General features: G+C 35.5%; 1 long non-coding RNA gene and 1 pseudogene across 1 annotated transcript; one reads left to right on the forward strand and one right to left on the reverse strand.

The window, feature by feature from the left end:
• Positions 1 to 290: 290 nt before the first annotated feature.
• On the reverse strand, positions 291 to 799 carry LOC130048564 (uncharacterized). The gene is made up of 2 exons (XR_008797342.1): positions 705 to 799; positions 291 to 615 (listed from the first exon to the last, which is right to left on the reverse strand). It is a non-coding gene; the product is annotated as an uncharacterized LOC130048564 (long non-coding RNA).
• Positions 800 to 10,952: 10,153 nt separating this feature from the next.
• Positions 10,953 to 18,712, forward strand: LOC125654729 (uncharacterized; annotated as a pseudogene).
• Positions 18,713 to 20,656: the final 1,944 nt, after the last annotated feature.

Consider the following 20,656-nt stretch of genomic DNA (forward strand, 5'->3'; position numbering starts at 1 on the left):
TCGTTTGAGTAGCCATAATGAAATCACATTTTAACGTTACAATGTTATGTTGTCGTTGGTTACGTTAAAATATTTACATTTGCAACTGTTTTCTCCTACATAACACTATTACGAACAAACGTATTTATCCCTGCATAAATCCATTACGGGGTCAACAGAGGCTGTGCGTATGAACAGTTGTTAAAAGTAGGTAACAGGTACTACTTTTACTATGGCAATACACATCTAGCAATGCAACCGCTCTCACTTAAGTACAGAAATCTATCAATAGATGAAATCAACATCACAAAATGTATTTACGGTTTTATTTATATTCCAAGCAGTGGACTTTCATCCATAATTGATAAAAGCATTTCTGTAAATAATATTTTACTATTGTATGTCTAAAATTTCGTCTGCTACAACTTCACCCTGGTCATCGGTGATGCGGAATTGTACCTACTGCTAGACATTAGGCTTTAGCAAAAAGGTCATTCACAGGATGTATGGCCGATAAGTCGTCAAAGTGCATTAAGACCTACGCACCACACTGCTTCCGTGCCACAGCAGCCATAGGTGATTGATGTCGGTTTCCAAGTTTATGTCGGGACATCGAAGCGAGGCGTCGTTAAAAACCTATTACAGAAATTTATCGAGTCAAAAGAAGCGTTCAGTGAGCTCATGTTTGTCAACAATTACATATCCAAATCCAAACCGTACCTTACCTTCGTGCAGTTCCACATTCTCTGCGATGTTCAGTTCTTTCCGGAGATTCATCTGAGCTGCGTCCTCTGTCCTATCTCTAAATGATTTGCCTACACCTGACGACCCCCCCCCCCCCCCCTGTTCTTCATGTTCCTCCATCTCAGTCTTCTGTTAACTCCGTAATATCCACAGAATATCTTTCAAAGTCGGTCTTTAATGTCTTTCACTTTTCAAAAGTGAAAGCGCATCAAAACTGTAAGTGTAACATTGCGTACCCCCGTTTAAATTATAATTCCCCCATCCCCTAACAATAGACATATGGAAGAATTTCCCATTATATACTCCCGAGTTAATGTATCAGTATACATTGATATACTTGCTTTCTAGCGTCTAAATAATTAAGACAGTTCTTCATTTTATGGAACTTTGTTTTGTGTTGTCGTCATTTTGAACATCTATGACGCTTCGTTGTTGACGTCAACAATTTGAAATGTATGGAAACGTGTTGTTAACACAATTCAGCAATGTTACCGACCAAAAAATGTAGATATAAGTAATAAGGTATCATTTTAAAATATTTATCGAGATATAAATACGGGTAGGTACATGATCAAATTTTCCATAAAGCCCTTCGGGCTTTATGGAATTTGATCACGTGACCAATCCGTATTTATATCCCGATAAATATTTTGAAATGATACCTTATTTCTTAAATAACATTACGTCGTTTTAGTAACGCATGTATTATGTTGGGGTGATTTCTAACGGAAAAGTGCACGTGTGTTAGAACTTTTAGATATGTCTTCGAGCGATGCGACACCGAAGTTATTCGAATTTTATTCAATCATATGTGATCATGGAAATCTGCTGAATTATTTGAGAAATGTACAGCTTCTAAAAAACACAAGGACATGGAAAGATTGTTTGAAGGAAATGAAGTTATCAAAACGTTCCACCAAAATTGACAAAGAAGAATGGAGATGTGATACATGCCTGAGTGTGGAGTCTATGAGGCAGAATTCAATGTTTGAGGTATGTTTTTCAATTGAAAAACTTGTAATGTCTAAGGTAATATTATTCTAATTGTAGATTGATATTGAAATTATCCCATACGTTGTATCATTTAATCCAGTGGAATTTTACCCCCACATTTTCTCATTTCAGAGATGAAAGCTGCCATTAAGAAAAGAGTTGGAAATTTTGTATTTCTTCGGAATTGATATGCAAATCTATGAAGTGGAAAAATTCACGGATATCAGTCATGGAACTATTATTGAGTGGTTTAAGTATTTAAGAGGATTATGCAAAGAATTTCTCAAACGGGATCCTATTATGCTCGGAACTGCTGAAGGAAGTATTGTGGAAATAGATGAGAGTTTGTTATGGAAAAAGAGAAAGTGCAACCGTGGAATCGGGAAGCAAGTATATATGGATGTATTTGAAAGCAGGTTTATACGTATAAAAGTTTGGTATATATGTATATAATTTAATTATTATTGTATCCTTGTCTCTGATTGGTCAAATTCCAATTGAGGAACGCAAGTTATTTTTGTATAACCTGGTTTGGTATGGGGACACAGCCCCTTGATAACCAGATGTCGGAACTATTTTCTCTCTCTCTCTCTCTCTCTCTCTCTCTCTCTCTCTCTCTTACATCACAGCACTGTTTTCAGCCTTTTATGGAATAGAAAGTCAACGTGCACAATAATATACTTCGGTTTGATACACATGTTGTTTTCTCGTTGTCAATATTAGCATCTACTCTTGTACGCAAATCATCTTTCTCTGTATGTATGGTCGAATAATAGATTAAAACAAAGATATTATATTCGAATTAATGATTTGCCAAGAAAGCATTACCCTGTTCATTTTGAAATACATTTCTCACTGGGGAAAAGGAGGGGGTGCGTTGTTTCATTCCTTGATCCGTCTTTCAACAAAGCAAACAAAAATTCATATGTCACATTTTATCATATGACGTCAGACACATTGACATGTGGATCGCTATTTGTTATTTGCTTACATATTTTTTTGTGTCGGATTTACTATTAGCGACAACATTGCATACAAAGATAAGTTTTCATCTAGTAGAAGTTTTCACAGAGTTGAAAGCCGTAAATATCTGATTCTGATATTTGAAGATTTATTTTGGGTAGGCCTAAACAATGCAATTTCCCGTATTTTCTCAATCTGTCGGAGATGAGCGACTGCAAAGTCGATCTCTATCTCTAAAGGGCAGCGAAATACGCATTACATGGATAGTCTACACATATTTTCTATCATGATAAACTTCACTTTCGATACAATATTTTGATAAATCGCCAGGCTCCGTAGAACTAAGATTAAAGATGGCGACCTTCGGCTTCGCAGCTAGACGCTTCGTGTCGCTGTTGCTAAGTAAAGCATTGCGCGGCTTGGTTGACTTGTATTTTTCCGAGTTTATGTACATTTTGATAAATGAAGGTTAGCATCTTTGTCTCTTGCATTAAATTATAAGGAATGACTTTAATTATGGGGCAAGTTATACGAGCATAACCTGGTTTGGGTCAGTTTACGCTTTTTAGCTCACCTGAACCGAAGGTTCAAGTGAGCTATTCTGATCACATTTTGTCCGGCGTCCGTCTGTCTGTCTGTCCGTCTGTCCGTAAACTTTTCACATTTTCGACTTCTTCTCCAAAACCACTGGGCCAATTTCAACCTAACTTGGCCAAAAGCATCCTTGGGTGAAGGGCTTTCAAGTTTGTTCAAATGAAGGGCCATGTCCCTTTCAAAGGGGAGATAATCACAAAAATGCAAAAATAGGGTGGGGTCATTTAAAAATCTTCTTCTCAAGAACCACAGGGCCGGAAGAGCTGAAGCTTCCTGACATATTGCAGATTCAAGTTTGTTCAAATCATGACCCCCGGTAGTAGGATGGGGCCACAAGGGGGGATCAAAATTTTACATACAAATATATAGGGAACAACTTTAAAAATCTTCTTCTCAAGAACCACTAAGCCAGAAAAGCTGCGATTTACATGAAAGCTTCCTGATATAATGCAGATTCAAGTTTGTTCAAATCATGGGCCCTTGGGGTTGGATGGGGCCACAATAGGGGATCAAAGTTTTACATACAAATATATAGGAAAAATCTTTTAAAATCTTCTTCTCAAGAACCACTAAGCCAGAAAAGCTGATTTTTACATGAAAACTTTCTGACATAGTGCAGATTCAAGTTTGTTGAAATCATGGCCCCCGGGGATAAGATGGGGCCCCAAGGGGTGGATCAAAGTTTTACACACAAATATATAGGGAAAAACTTTAAAAATCTTCCTCAAGAACCACTAAGCCAGAAAAGCTGAGATTTACATGAACGCTTCCTGAAATAATGCAGATTCAAGTTTGTTCAAATCATGGACCCCGGAGGTGGATGGGGCCACAATAGGGGATCAAAGTTTTACATACAAATATATAGGAAAAATCTTTAAAAATCTTCTTCTCAAGAACCACTAAGCCAGAAAAGCTGATTTTTAAATGAAAACTTTCTGACATAGTGCAGATTCAAGTTTGTTGAAATCATGACCCCTGGGATAAGATGGGGCCCCAAGGGGTGGATCAAAGTTTTACACACAAATATATAGGGAAAAACTTTAAAAATCTTCTTCTCAAGAATAGCAAAGCTGTGATTAATCATATTTATATGGAAGCATCTTCAAGTAGTGTAAATTCAAGTTTGTTCAAGTCATGCCCCCAGGGGGTAGGGAGGGGCCACAATAGGGGTTCAAAGTTTGACATTGAAATATTTAAAAAAAAATATATGTTCAAAAGTCTTCATCTCAAGAAGAGCATAGTAATGATTAGTCATTTTAATGTAAAAGCATTATCAGGTAGTGCAGATTAAAATTTGTGGAATTCATGGTCCCCTGGCGAAGGTTGGGGCCACATAGAAGATCGATTTTTTTTTGATTTTTTTTTATTTTATTTTTTTTTTTTTTTTGCATCCAAATAAATCTAGTGATATAATTTCATTTTTGTCTTCATTTATAAATTAAGAAGAAGAAAACTCGCCGTCGATTCCTTTTGAACAACTTGGTGAATATCATTAATCTTGGCACCAAAAATCTTTGACTGAAGGGCATTCAATTGTTATAATTACACACTTAATGCACATATTTACAACGTGTATGACCCCCTATTGATTTTCTGGTCACACCTGCCATGTTGGGTTTAAAACATAAACACTCTTTTCTCAGGTGAGCGATGTGGCCCATGGGCCTCTTGTTTATAATCCGCTTCGCGGATTATAAAGCGTAAACTGACCCAAACCAGGTTATGCTCGTATAACTTGCCCTATAATTAAAGTCATTCCTTAAATAAATAATGTAAATAACGTACTCTGCATTGTCGTCTTGGCTAATCTTCTTCTAAACCAGGATTGAAAATACAAATATCAGGAATATATGACAATACTGAGTAGCACAGTAGATTAACACTCCTACAGCGGACCGCGGGCTCAAGTCCTGCAGGGATTTTATACATTTTGTCACGTTAAGATCTACTAAAAAATATTTTTTTCCCTGAGTGATTCAAATTGTTATATGAATCTGTGATTCATTATCCACATCAAATTTATACATGTAACTCCCCCCCCCCCCCCCCCCATTACAATTATTCATAATGCTTTCAAATATTGATATTTTATTCATATATGGATAATTACACTGTGTAAGATTAGAAATAGAAATGATCTAAACATGTTTTGTGTTCATGTGTATGTAAGTTATTGATGATAGATAAATATACAAGTGATTTATTTTTATCATCTTATCAGGACACATGGGTATTTGGAATGAAAGAAAAGGGCACGGGAAGAGTTCAGTTCCAATTAGTGGAGAAAAGAAATAAACAAACATTAATTCCGATAATAAAGTCTTCTGTTGAAAGAGGATTCACGATTTATTCAGACTGCTGGAAGTCGTATAGCACATTGAACGAAGAGGGGTTCGATCACTTCACTGTTAATCACAGTGAGAACTTTAAAGCTCCGGATGGAACTTGCACAAATGAAATTGAAGGAGTGTGGAGCGTGGTGAAGTTGAGAATCAAATCTGTGAAGGGAGTTTTGCATGACAAAATTGAGGCTATTTTAGACGAATTTACATATCGTCATGGATGTAGGTTTTCAAATGGAGATGTGTATAACAAGTTAATATCAGATATTGCTCATATGTAATATAAATAAAATGTAAAATATGAATGTATGTTCTATTACAGTGTATGTTACAGTACTATCACTATAATATGATAGGGATGATTAGAAAATAATTGATTAAAAGTTGTGTAATATTATTTTAAAGATTCAAAATGCGTAATTATGAAAGTAATATTTATAATTGAAAAGTATATGGGGATTATTGCGAGGATCAAAGCAGGAAAATAGTCAAAACATTATTAAAACTGCGATTTTATATCCTTATTTACACAATGATAATTTGTAATTAAAGTTGAGATTATTAGAACAGTGATTTTATATCCAAAGTTGCTGTATCCTGTCGACCTGTCTACCTGTCAATGTGTCTACCTGTCGACCTGTCAACTTGTCGACCTGTCGATCTGTCGACCAGTCATCGCCGATCGTGCAATGTATAGACACGAATCAATAATTAAATGAACTGAGTTATCCATAAATTATACATAATTTGCAATAATTATTTTTTACTACAATTTTTTTTTTTAATTAGTGCCTCGATTTTAATATTAAGAATATTTATGAGTTTTTATTTGAGGTTTTTCATAAATAAAGTACATTTACATATTAATTTGTAACCAAACCGATTTACTACCACTTATGTGGATGGGACTATTTTCGTCTTATTATGTACTTGACCCGATATCATATGCCTTTGTAGACAGGTATGGTCTTTCATATTATCAAATTTCATCTAAGGATGCTTTGTGACATTTAGTTGGGTTCACTTCATCTGTAAACCTTTGATCCCCTATTGTGGCCATATCCTACATGTAACCACAGGTGTCATGGTTTTTACAAACTTAAATCTCCACTTTGTCAGGAAACTATCATGTAAATTTCAGCTCTTCTTCTAGCCCAGTGGGAATCACGGCGGTGGTCAAGAGGTTAGGGTATTCGCCCCGCATGCGGAAGGGCAGGGTTCGAATCTCAGCTGCGACAGACCGAAGTCGTTAAAACAGGTAGTGACAGTTTCATTGCCAAACGCTCGGTATCAGGTTTGACTCTCACGGGTCCTAGAAAAAGACCTTAAAAATGGATGTCCCGTGTCAGAGTAGGTGTGGCACGCTAAAGAACCCTCACTGCTAAATGGCCGTAAGCGCCGAGCAAAGGCCTACATTTGATGTCCTTCACCGATCTGGGTGACGTCTCCATGAGTGAAAAAATTCAACAGAGACGTTAAACAAGATAAAATCAATTAATCAATTTAGCCCAGTGGTTCTTGAGAAGAAGATTTTAAAATGACCCAAACCTATTTTTGGAATAATCTTCCTTTTGAAGGGACGGGTTCCTTCATTTAAACAAACTTGGATTATCTTCACCTAAGGGTGATTTAAATCAAATTTGATTAAGATTGGCTCTGTGGTTCTGGAGAAGAAGGTATTCCTATATATCAGCATGTAAAACTTTGATCCCCTAATGAAAGGTGAAGATAACGAACAGTGGTCAAACTCCTACAAGCAATACAAAATAGATGTGGCCCCATCCTACCATCGGAGGCCATGATCTGAACAAATTTGAATCTACTCTATACCAGGAAGTTTTCACTTAAATCTCCACTTTTATAGCCTTGCGTTTTCTCAGAAGAAGATATTCCCTTGTTATGGGTCAGAACAAACCCTTAATATAGCGCAGCAGAATTTAATAACAAAAGACAATTAAACAATTAATAATATTTATTTACAATTAATAATTGAAAGAAAATTGTTACAATAGCAAAATATTAACTTACAGTAGTTGAACAATCAATCCAAACACACACAAAATAATAATTTAAAATCGAAGTTCCCAGTGACATAAATTCCAAAATGAATCGAAAGTGTCTAACCAGAGCTTTTTTTCCTCTAAGAATTTCAGCATACAATGTATATATAATAGAAATGAATTTTCTAGTACAATCTTGAATGGCCATGATGTAACCATTACGTAATCTTACTACTAAAAATAGTATACTGTAGAACAATCTAGGTCACAGGTGTGAATAAAATAAACATCACTTTCTAGACATATCTAGGTCACAGGTGTCAATAAAATAAACATCACTTTCTAGACATATCTAGGTCACAGGTGTCAATAAAATAAATATCACTTTCTAGAACTATCTAGGTCAAATAACAATACACAACATTCTATATATTAATATGTGAAACTTTGATTCCCTATTGTGGCCCCAACATACCCCCGAGGGTCATGCTTTATACAAAATTGAATCTACACGATGCCAGGAAGCTTTCATGTAATTTTCAGCTTTTTTAGCCAAGTCACTCTTGAGAGGTTTTTTAATGACATCACTCCATTTTTTGTGATTACCCCCCTTTGAAGAGGCAGGGCCCCTTCATTTGAACAAACTTGAATTGTGTTTACTTAAGAATGGTTTTTATCAAGTTTGATTGAAATTGGCCTAGTGGTTCTGCAGAAAAAGTTATTCCTATATATCTGCATGTAAAACGTTGATTTCTTATTGTGGCCCCACACTATCCCTGGGGGCCATGATCTAAACAATTTGAATCTACTCTATATAAGAAAATGTTCAGGTAAATCTCCACTCTTCTGGCCCAGTGGTTCTTGAGAAGAAGATTTTTAAATATTTCCCCTATATATTCACATGATCCCCTATTGCGGCCTCAACGTACGCCCGGGGGTCATGATTTTAAAGAAACTGAATTTTGCACTATGTCAGAAAGCTTTCATGTAATTTTCAGCTTTCCTGGCCCAGTGGTTTTTGAGAAGATTTTTAAATGACCCCAACCTATGTTTGCTTTTTGTTATTATCTCCCCCTTTGAAGACAAGGCCCCTCATTTTAAGAAACGGGAATTCCCTTTACCCAAAGATGCTTTGTGCCAAGTTTGGTTGAAATTGACTTAGTGGATCTGGAGAAGTCTTCAAGATAAAAATGTGAAAAGTTTACGATAACAACGACGACGGACAACGACGAAATTTTGATCAGAAAAGCTCACTCGGGTCTTCGGCTCAGGTGAGCTAAAAAGTAAGGTAAGGTTTATTGATAGCCAAACATCTAATGAATAAATTTGTTTGTTTTTTTTTTTTTGGTAGAAGAATCAAGAATCGCTGCTCTGCATGAATATATAATGATAGATATCTAATGATAGAAAAGATCAACATCACGAATAAGTTTAGATACATGTACCTCTACATGAGTTCATATCATTAATTAGAAATGAAAATGCAATTAAGGAATTCATTAGCTCCTCAGCAGAATGATATGACAGTGAAGATAATGATTCAATTTACGTCTTCTATTGGTTCCAATATATATCTATTACTTAAATCTATCCAACAGAAATTTCATGTTTTGTATCGATCGTAAAATATTCGCAATGATCAAGGAAACAAATATACATTGGAAGAAAAAAAAAATCTCACATTAGGTGGCATGAACTGAAATCCATTTAATTCACGGGGGGAGGGGGGTGACCTTCAAGCGTAATTGTGTCGAAGGAAGATGAGGTCAAGATATTTGAAGACTTCAAGAGAATAATTTGTATCGATACCTACTACAAATTGTGTCCAGGCTGTTACTTTGTTTGCCCTTTGCGGTAGGCGTTTGATATTTGGCATGCACGGAAAAGTTATCCTCTCATGCAGATATGCGTGGTACCATGGATAGTGACATTTCATCTTGAACTTTATGTTCACACAACCTTAAATTCCATAGAAATACAGATAAGCATAATATTTATGCAAATACATTTCGCTTGACCATATACTTTTTAAAAAATCAGAATTAAAGCTTATAAGATGGTGCTGTATATACCGGCATGTATATACCCACAATTATATATCCGCATCCCCTTTGTTGGAAATCGTGGACGATTTGACAAATGTCTATCCTATGTTAATGAACATTCGTTTATATCAGTATATATTGTAAAAAGTAGTATAAGTTACTTCATGCAGTATTTGTATATAACAATACATACCTGTGGTCCAGGGAACAAAAACTAATTAAGACTAATTAAGATTAAATCATTTTTTTTTTCCTATTTAATTTTTAGGTTCAGAATGAGGGGTCCGTGGCGACTAAGCACTGCATGGAAGGTGAAGATAACGAACAGTGATCAATCTCATAACTCCTATAAGCAATACCAAGTAGATAGTTGGGTAAAAACGGTCCCCTGGACACACCAGAGGTGGGATCAGGTGGCTAGGAGGAGTATGCATCCCCTATCGACCGGTCACACCCGCCGTGAGCCCTATATCCTGATCAGGTAAGCGGAGTTATCCGGTAGTCAAAATCAGTGTGCAAGTCTCATGTTCGTGTCGTTTTGATTTACAATATTGGTATTTGAAGGAATCGATTGAAGTGACAAATAAAGGTTTGAACATTGTGACTGAATTTGAAATCCCACAGAAATCTGAGAGTGTCCCGGAGATATCTAGAAAATATCCAACAAAAATCTGAATTATCCTACAGAAATCTGAAATATTCTGCAGAAATCTGAAATATCCTTTAGAAATCTGAAAAATATCCTACAGAAATTTGAAATATCCTACAGAAATCTGAAATATCCTGCAGAAATCTGAAATATCCTACAGAAATCTGAAATATTCTGCAGAAATCTGAAATATCCTGCAGAAATCTGAAAAATATCCTACAAAAATCTGAAATATTCTACAAAAATCTGAAATATCCTACAGAAATCTGAAGTATCCTGCAGAAATCTGAAATACCCTACAGAAATCTGAAATAGTCTGCAGAACTCTGAAATATCCTACAGAAATCTGAAATAACTTACAGAAATCTGAAATATCCTACAGAAATCTGAAATATCCTGCAAAAATCTCAAAATATCCTGCAGAAATCTGAAATATCCTGCAGAAATCTGAAATATCTTACAGAAATCTGAAATATCCTGCAGAAATCTGAAATATCTTACAGAAATCTGAAATAGTCTGCAGAAATCTGAAATATCCTGCAGAAATTTAAAATATCCTGCAGAAATCTGAAAACAGAAAGAGAAATCACATCCACATGGGAAACAGCTTGAGGATAAAGTTTATGATACATAACGGTATCTTTTGGCTCAACATCCTGAAAAGAAAATAGAAAACGTGGAAAAATTGTATTCCGAGGCAAAACAGGACCAAGAGGAAGTTTCGTCGACATTAGAGCTCACGATGGACAATTCTTTTCCAATTCGCTTTGGCTTGAACGAAAACACAAATGGGCGGGACTTTTCATCGAAGCTAATCCAGATCTATGTGAACGAAGAGAAAAATTAAAAAGACGTGCTTGGAGAATGTATGCATGTCTTTCTAGTACTTATGGAATCAGTGTCTTTCATTAAAGGCGATACGGTTAGCGGTGTTGAAGACAACATTGACAAACATCACAGTAAAATGTTAGTCAAGCAAGACAAAACCAACATCCCTTGTTTCAATCTGGAGGCTGCATCAGGGGAATCTTAAACCACTCATATCGATTTCTTTTCACTGGATACAGAAGGTGCAGAAATGGCAATATTAGAATCGCTTCAAGTTGGACTGAAATCTAAGCAGTTTATTGTAGACATTTGGTCCATCGAATATAGAGTATGGGATGGACAGAAAGTGGTCGTGGAAAAATCTCTGGAAAATTTGAATGCATATATATACCAAGTTTGACCCCGTCCTGGGGTCAGACCGTCTACGCCGGGGATTATGAAATTTACAATTTTGGTAGAAGCCTTCTTGCTTTATATCACTATACTTTATTTTTTTTTTATATAAATGTGTGGCTGTAGGGAAGGAGATGTTTTAAAATTTGCCAATTTTTGGCAGTTTTGCCCCTCCTCTGAGGGCCCAGGGGTGCAGGAGTCCAGAAAATTACAATTTATGTCCCCCTTGTCCCAAGATGCTTCCTACCAATTGGAATGGTAATTATCAAGGAGAAGCTAAAATGTTTTAATTTTTACACATTTGATAACTGACCATTTTAGCCACACCCTGATGCCAAAAAACATCAATAACACTAAAGAAGGTGTTATTCAAGTGTTTTACACATAAACACTATATGCCAAGTTTGGCCCCACTCTGGGGTCAGAACCTCTACCCCGGGGATCATGAAATTGACAATATTGGTAGAGGCCTTCCTGTCATACATCACAATGCATTTAGTTTGCCTTATACATGTGTGGTTGTAGAGAAGAAGATTTTTAAAAATTGGTCAATTTTTGGAAGTTTTTAACCCGCCCTTAAGGCTTCAGGGATGCAGTAATTGGAATAGTGGACTTTTGCTAGAACGACCGATTCTCACAGTCAACGGCTGACTTGGACATTTAAACTTGCATATGGTATGGAAGCACGGTATCGTTAACTATATGTAATATCGAATTATTAGACAATATATAGGGAACTTCTTCTGCCTCGCTCTTGGGCTAAATTTTCTAGTGATTTCTCTTGATCACGCACGTTAAGCAAAGACGAGTGTGTTCAAACCCCTGCACGTTACAAAATGGTGGCAGCGTAGTGACTCTGGTGTTTGGCTGTCCAGAGGCTTGCTTCAGGTAGAGTATGTTTGGGACTTTGTATCCATGTACGCACTTGGTTTCGTCCTGGGACGACGGCGGTTGTCGTCGTGAACGGCAGATGCTTAAGAGGTGCCAAACAATCAGAAAAGATCCATGCTAAGCTTCGGGACGAAGCTTCCCTGAGCAGGGGGGAGTGTAGCAGACAGTACGTAGGGAATTTCTATGGCCTCGCTAGTGAGATAGCTTTTCCAGTGAAATAGAAGAGTCTCCCTCTATTGAAGCAACGGCGAGTGTGTTCAGATTACTGCACGATACAATATTATTACGGTAGGCCTGTTACGTTTCTACGAAAGCCGGATACGCTCATTTTTGTAAAGTGAAAATAAATTCTAACTCGTTATAACGAGTTAGTATCTCATTATAACGAGTTAGCTAGCTCGATATAACGAGTTAATTATCTCGTTATAACGAGTTGGTTATCTCGATATATCGATTTAATTATCTCGTTATAACGAGTTAGTATTTCGTTATAACGAGTTAATTATCTCGTTATAACGAGTTAGTTATCTCGCTATAATGAGTTAGTTATCTCGTTATAACGACTTAATTATCTCGTTATATCGAGCTAGTATCTCGTTATAACGAGTTGATTATCTCGTTATAACGAATAAGTATCTCATTATAACGAGTTAGTTATCTCGTTATAATGAGTTAGTATCTCGTTATAACGAATTGATTATCTCGTTATAATGAATTAGCTATCTCGTTATAATGAGCTAGTATCTCATTATAACGAGTTAGTTATCTCGTTATAACGAGTTAATTATCTCGTTATAACGAGTTAATTATCTCGTTATAACGAGTTAATTATCTCGTTATAACGAGTTAGTTATCTCGCTATAATGAGTTAATTATCTCGTTATAACGACTTAATTATCTCGTTATAACGAGTTAGTATCTCGTTATAACGAGTTAATCATATCGTTATAAACAGATAATTAACTCATTATAACGAATTGATTATCTCGTTATAATGAATTAGCTATCTCGTTATAACGAGATAGCTAAATCGTTAAAATGATATATCTTACGGAAATGTTGTAAGACCTTCTCTTATTCCCGAAATCCAAGATTAGTTTGAAAACAATTTAAGTAGTAGCATTGACACAATTTTATGTACTTAAACAAATAAACAAAATGTTTTCTTAATCTAGAATTTTCCAAGATAAAACAAAAACACGTCAACTTCGTAAGTGTTTGTAAAAATGCATATCTTATAAATTAAATCATCAAAGTATATCAAATTTGCAGATGTTTGTAAGTTTATATATCTTACCTGTAATATTTGAATATTTTTTCGTGATATTTAACAACAAAAATAAATCCAAGCTGCTGTTAGCTTGGTCAGCCTGTGTTTACATTTATTATATAAAAGAAATGAAATACGTTGAATGATATTTTTCAGTGATTGTTTACTTTATTGGTGGATTGGCATTACAGGCTCGTAACCCTGTTTTTTAAAGTAATGGAGAAGACAGTGTTATGAGAAGTTGACTTCACAATTGTCTATAATTCTTTCCAAGCAAAGAATAAATAAATAAAAAACCATAAAAATTTAAAAATCTAAATAAACCCAACCTTCAAAATCCTGGAGGGGGTGGGGGCAACTCACAGTGCATGTCAATTGTGAGGACGTTCTTTATATACTCCTTTTGACTACGGATTACTCCGATTGCCAGATCAGGACATGGGCTTACCTAGGGTTGCGACTGTCAACTCACGTCACATTTACTTGTTCAAGCTTACATCCTTAACAGTCGATACTACTTTGAAAAGAGGGGGATTATAACCCAATATATTTTACTCTGGGTTGTCAAGATAGTTTTTAAATGTAAAAATTAACGGGAAATGTACACTATCAAACACGAGGTAAATGGGCCACATCGCTCACCTAGAAGCCATTTTAGCCCTGCCGTTGTTCAAGGTCATTAAGTCAAACAACAAAGTATAACAAGGTATACATACAAAATATGAAAGCCCTGTCTTAAATAGTTCAGGAGATATTAAATTGTTTTTTCAAACATAGGTCAAACTCCAAGGTCAAAAGATCAAACACCACTGTGTCACAAGGTCTTGCCAAAGAATCTATACACAAAATATGAAAGCCCTACCTAAACAGTTCAGGATTTACTTAATAGGTTATGTTTTTTAAAAAGTAGGTCAAACTAAGAGATCAATGTCACAAGATCAAAGGACATGATATGAAATAAAAGGTCTTGCCTTAAGAAATGTGTATATAAGATATGAAAGACCAATCTTGAATAGTTCAGGTCTTACTGTATATAGGTCAGAATTTTATTAAAAGTAAGTCAGACTTCCAGGTCAATGTCATAAGATCACACACCATGGAATCACATGAAATGTCTTTCTGTATAGAATGTATATACAAAATATAAAAGACCTAGCTTAAATACATCTAGTTCAAGAGAGTTGTAATGATTTTTCCTAAATATATCAGCATACAAAACTTTGATCCCCCCTATTGTGACCCCCCTCCTAAACCCCGGGGACCATGGTTTGAACAATCTTGAATCTATTCTATGTAAGGAAGCTTTCATGTAAATTGCCACTTTTTTGGCCCAGTGGTTCTTGAGAAGATTATTCAAAATGTCCCCTATATATCTAAATGTAAACTTTGATTCCCTATGGTGGCCCCACCCTAACCCCGGGGACCATGCACTCAACAGATGGGAATCTACTGAATATCAGGGAACTTTCAAGTTTCAACTTTTCTGACGCAGTGGTTCTTGGAAAAAATATAAAAGATTATTCATATATATTCGATCCGCATGTAAAACTTTGATTCCCTATTGTGACCCCACCTTACTTCTGGGGCAATAATTTTAGTAAACGTGAATTTGCACTATGTCAGAAAGCTTTCAGTTAGATGTAAAGTTTCAGGCCAACTGGTTCTTGAGTGATTTTTAGATTCGTTCAATTTTTATTATCGTGATTACTCCCCCTTTAAGAGACCTGTCCCTTCATCAGAAAAAAACTTGAAATATCTTTACCCAAAGATGCTTTGTGCCATGTTTGGTTGGAATCAGCCTAGCAGTTCTCGAGAGGAAGTTGAAAATGTAAAAAAGTTTACTAACAGACAGACGGAGAGACGGACGCCGGACAAAAAGTGATCAGAAAAACTCACTTGAGCTTTCAGCTCAGCTGAGCTAAAAAGGGAGAAGCTCTCTAGTTCTACGTGTTTGCATTAGTAGTATAAATATATCTATGTTCTCAATAAAATAATCTACATCTAGGCTGGCTGATTTTTTGCTCAAATATCGAGTTAGCTCGAACATGTTGTCAAACCATTGTGGTATATTAAAACAATAAAATCTAAATTTATTTATGACAATGGAAAATAAGTATTTTTGTTGAATAGAAGAAAATATATCGTCACCTATTCATTTGTTTGCAGTTAGAAATAAACATTTTCTTGTCATCTTCACGACGAAAAAAATTGTTATGTAATACATGTAGTTATCATAAAATGATAAATTCAATTTTGCGGATTTTGTTAATTCATAATCGTTATAATTAAATTTTGGAAAGAACAGGCCCATAACATTTCCACAGGTACTAACTCGTTATAACGAGATAATTAACTCGTTATAACGAGATACTAATTCGTTATAACGAGATAATTAACTCGTTATAACGAGATACTAACTCGTTATAACGAGATACTAACTCGTTATAACGAGATAATTAACTCGTTATAACGAGATACTAACTCGTTATAACGAGATAATTAACTCGTTATAACGAGATAATTAACTCGTTATAACGAGATACTAACTCGTTATAACGAGATACTAACTCGTTATAACGAGATACTAACTCGTTATAACGAGATATTAACTCGTTATAACGAGATAAATATCTCGTTATAACGAGATACTAACTCGTTATAACGTTAATAACGTTAATAACGAGATAATTAACACATTATAAAGAGTTAAAATATTTTTTTACTCTTTCAAAATGAGCCTAGCCGGCTTTTGTAACTTTCACATCACTTTGAACTTCTTTCACAAGGCTATTTTTGCATGCATACCTAGGTGTAAAATGTTAACTCGCACAGATACACTGATTCATGTTTAAACTTTACAAAAAGTCAGTACATCATGACAAATCGAATGTAAGTTTATTATACAGGAGTTTTGCGTTTTATTTTATCATAAAAAGTATGAAGTTGTTATACAGCTTTATTCGATCAAACACACAGATACAACACAGTGCAAGCTAAGCGCACCGACAATTCGGAATTACATGTGCATTTACACTGATGGAGATATGTAGCTCTCTGGGAAAATATTTGGTTATACCAGAGAGCTACAGATCCATCCATTATAAAAAGCTTTGATTCACGGCGCAGGTCGCTGTATTCTTGCATCATGATATCAAAAAATGCCTACCATATGTTCCCAGTATATTTTTGTCCAAACATTTATTAAAACCCCATGTGAACCGAAAATTCACATCTTTAATTGATTACGTTTGTAGATATAGCCATGTTAGGTAGCAGTCAATTCGAATCCCGTTGATTTTTTTTTTTTATATCTATTCATTCTATTCAATATGAAGTACATACTCTGTCTTCATTTATACATATATAATAAACACGAATACTGGACGTAAATTTTGAAAAGTAATCCTAGTACGTTATGAACGCTAAAAGTCTGGTCCCCGTCCCCGATGATTTTTTTTTTTCAATACTGACATATAAAATCAGAACTTGGCGGGGATGGAACTGGAACTGTTTCATCTAAAATATATAGGCAAACGGCATAGCATTGAAGAAGATCTATTGTTTACACATAAATACTAAATACCAAGTTTGGCTCCGTCCTGGATTCAGAACGTCTGCCACGGATGAAAGGTGAAAATAATGTACAGTGATTAATTTCATAACTCCTATAAGCAATTCAAAATAGATAGCTGGGCAAACACGGACCCCTGGATACACCAGTGGTGGGATCAGGTGCCTAGGAGGAGTAAACATCCCCTGTCGACCGGTCACACCCGCTAATTTACAATTTCGGTAGAGGACTTTCAGCTCTATATGACCAGATCTATGTATTCAGTTTTTCTTACATATGTAAGGTCATAAGGAAGGTTTTTAACATTGGTCAATGTTTGCTCCATCCTTAAGGCTCGAGTGTGCAGGAGTCCTGAAATATATACTTTATACCCCCTTGTCCCAAAGATGCTTCATACCAGATATGAAAAAAGGAAGTTATCAGGAAGAAGATAAGAATGGTCAAGTGTTCACGTACGGCGCACGACGACGGATGTTGACAAATTGCATTAATTAAGTTAGGTGACATAAAAATATTTATGGGGTTATTAAGTCACAAAGACTTTACTGTTTTAGAAAGTGTAAGAGTATTGAAATGAACCGGAACAACTCTATAATGTTTGGATAACTTAAACATTTCTTTACATTGCAGCGGTTCATCATTTATCTATGTATACAGATATGTCACGAAAAGGTTTCCGTATATTATGCTCGTGTCAAAGTCAGCCGTTGACTGTGAAAGTCAGCCCTTCTCGCAAAAGTCCAGTAGTCATTAAGAAAGTACGATTAATTGTTAACGCACGACAGACGACGGACCCAGACCAATTGAAATAGGTCACCTGAGTTTACTCAGGTGACCAAATAAGAATAATTCACCACATCAATTTTCAAAATGTTGTTTATTCCTTAATATAATTCACCCAGAATTTAACATTGAAGTCAGTGGGAAGAACATGTTTAATTAAAATATCTTTTAAAAAATTACATTTTCATATAAATCTCTTGGTAAAAAGTTACATACATATTCTTGGTAAAAAGTTACATACATATTCTCTTTATGAAAATATGAAATACAATTAATCATCTGCAGCACACATTTTTTGAAAATTTTATTTTTCTTATCTTTACAAGGGGCAGACAACTCTTCAAAACAGTATCAAGAGCAGAAAGGTCAGCTTTTAATTATTTACCAGTCATGTGAATTTCACCTTCTTCACTATCATCATTATTTAACAATAAACATTTACTTTGATTTAAATCCTTCAAAATTGTTCATCATCCTTTTGTTATACATGAAATACCTTAAGAAATTATTTCCAGACACTTGGGGACTATAGCAAGCAGTCCCAGCTATCGAATGGCGGGAATGGCGGGAACGTTAGGGATACATATCCGCTTAGATGTTGTGTTTTTACGTAACGAAATGTAAGTCACGTGACAAGTTGCCAAACGACACTGCATGTGCAAGCTGATACATAATTTAGATCATATCATATTTTTAATCGCAAAGAGATTGTCGCCTGGGGAAATTCAAAAACATTTTACGCATGAGAGAGAGAGAGAGAGAGAGAGAGAGAGAGAGAGAGGAGGTATTTGTAAATTGTAATCAATTCAATGTCCATCCATATATTGTTATCATTGTTAAACATTTTCTTCATGCACAAAGTATTGATTGCATGCACTATGCAATGGAGGAATTGATGATGATATTGACGAGTTTACGAACATTTCAAATACTCTGAAATCTAGCAATATATTTTACATGCATGCATGATTAGTGTCATTTGTGTGTGTAAAACTTATACGGTACCAATTTTGATGCACCAGATGCGCATTTCGACAAATAATGTCTCTTCAGTGATGCTCAACCGAATTTTTTGAAATCCAAAATAACAATAAACTTTAAGAGCTATTTTAGAAAAAAAAAAAGCAGAGTGCCAAAAAGTGCTGTCAAATTCGTCTAAGGATAAGAGCTATGCATGGGGGAGATAATCCTTAATTTTGAAATGAATTTCTAAATTTTATCTATTTGTCAGTTCCTTTTGGTTTCATCAGAGGCGGGGTTGTACACGGTGTGCACGGTGCAGTTAAGTGTTTAGGATTATCCTAAGGTATTCACCGTACGTAGTATAGAGTTGAAGGACTCGGAGACGGAGAACGTCGTCTCTGGCGGGGTCCGTGTCACAACTGCTTTCAGAGTGCCTGGGACACTGAGATGACCAGTATTCATGCATTGACCATAAGGGCCAGATTACTGACCCCTACTTAATATAAAAATACAGAGGTAATTTTAAGTTATAGCCTGTTTCTGAGAACACCCAATATCTCTAGGTAGACTTCATTCCTCTCCATTTAAAACAAATTGGTTATTAGCTGAAATTTACATAAACGATGCTTTGATTAAATAATTAAAAATTAACCACGACCTATTTTAACAAAAGACATATGTACAAAAATGACTACTTTATCCTACTGACAGAAATCAGATGATCCGACTAATGACAGTACATCTTGGATAAAGCGCATAACTACTTGAAACATAATAAAATGATGATAATACGATGCTAGATATAAATCTATATATACACATTTACACAACCCGCTGTACGTACAGTGAGAGTCTGAATTTGAATTTAAATGTAACTTTTTAAAGAAACAACTAATTTCTGAATAAAAATGTCATTCCCCCTGTCATTCAAATGTACCCCATCCCATCTGAATAAATAGTGATAATTTTGTTTTATCTGCTACAATGTAATGTCCGCTTTGTTCCTTGACAAAGATTGAAATGTCCTGTTTAACTAAATATTTTCTTCTCTCTCCTCCCCTCCACCTCTGTAACCCCCCCCCCCCCAACACCCCCCCCCCCCAAAAAAAAAAACAACGCGCCAGTCTCGTCTACTCAAAAGTTGAGAAAAAATTATTGTTGAATTTGAAAAATATTTAAAACATGTCGTTAAATCTTTCTTCATTTCCGCTGTAAGTTTACTAGGAGGACTCTGAGAAGTGAATAACAATAACATCCATGTCCGAGGAGATTTCTGTAACCAAAGGCATTAACTTCCTCCACCTCATGCCACGGATGCCATGTCAAAAAATCTACATGCTGTTGCATGCCTAGCTGCAATAAGCTTGGGTTTTTTCTGCCCGTTTTCTTGCTCATTAAATAATGGAAGGGCATAGGATGTACATTTTGTTCTTTACTAATGGAGATGGGGAAATATTAGAATGGGTAGGGGGATTTTTTACGTGCAAGAAGGAGAGAGAGAATTTTCCAATGGAAAATACTGCTAAGATTTTTAGCAGGATACGGATAGATGGATGGGGTCAATGTAATGTTTTTCTGTGAGAAATAAAGTTTGATGATTTGAAGGTCTTCATATTGCCACACACTTCCTGTGCATATTCTAAAGCTG

The sequence above is a fragment of the Ostrea edulis genome, chromosome 7 (assembly GCF_947568905.1).
Source record: "Ostrea edulis chromosome 7, xbOstEdul1.1, whole genome shotgun sequence".
In the NCBI taxonomy this organism is placed as follows: Eukaryota; Metazoa; Mollusca; class Bivalvia; order Ostreida; family Ostreidae; genus Ostrea; species Ostrea edulis.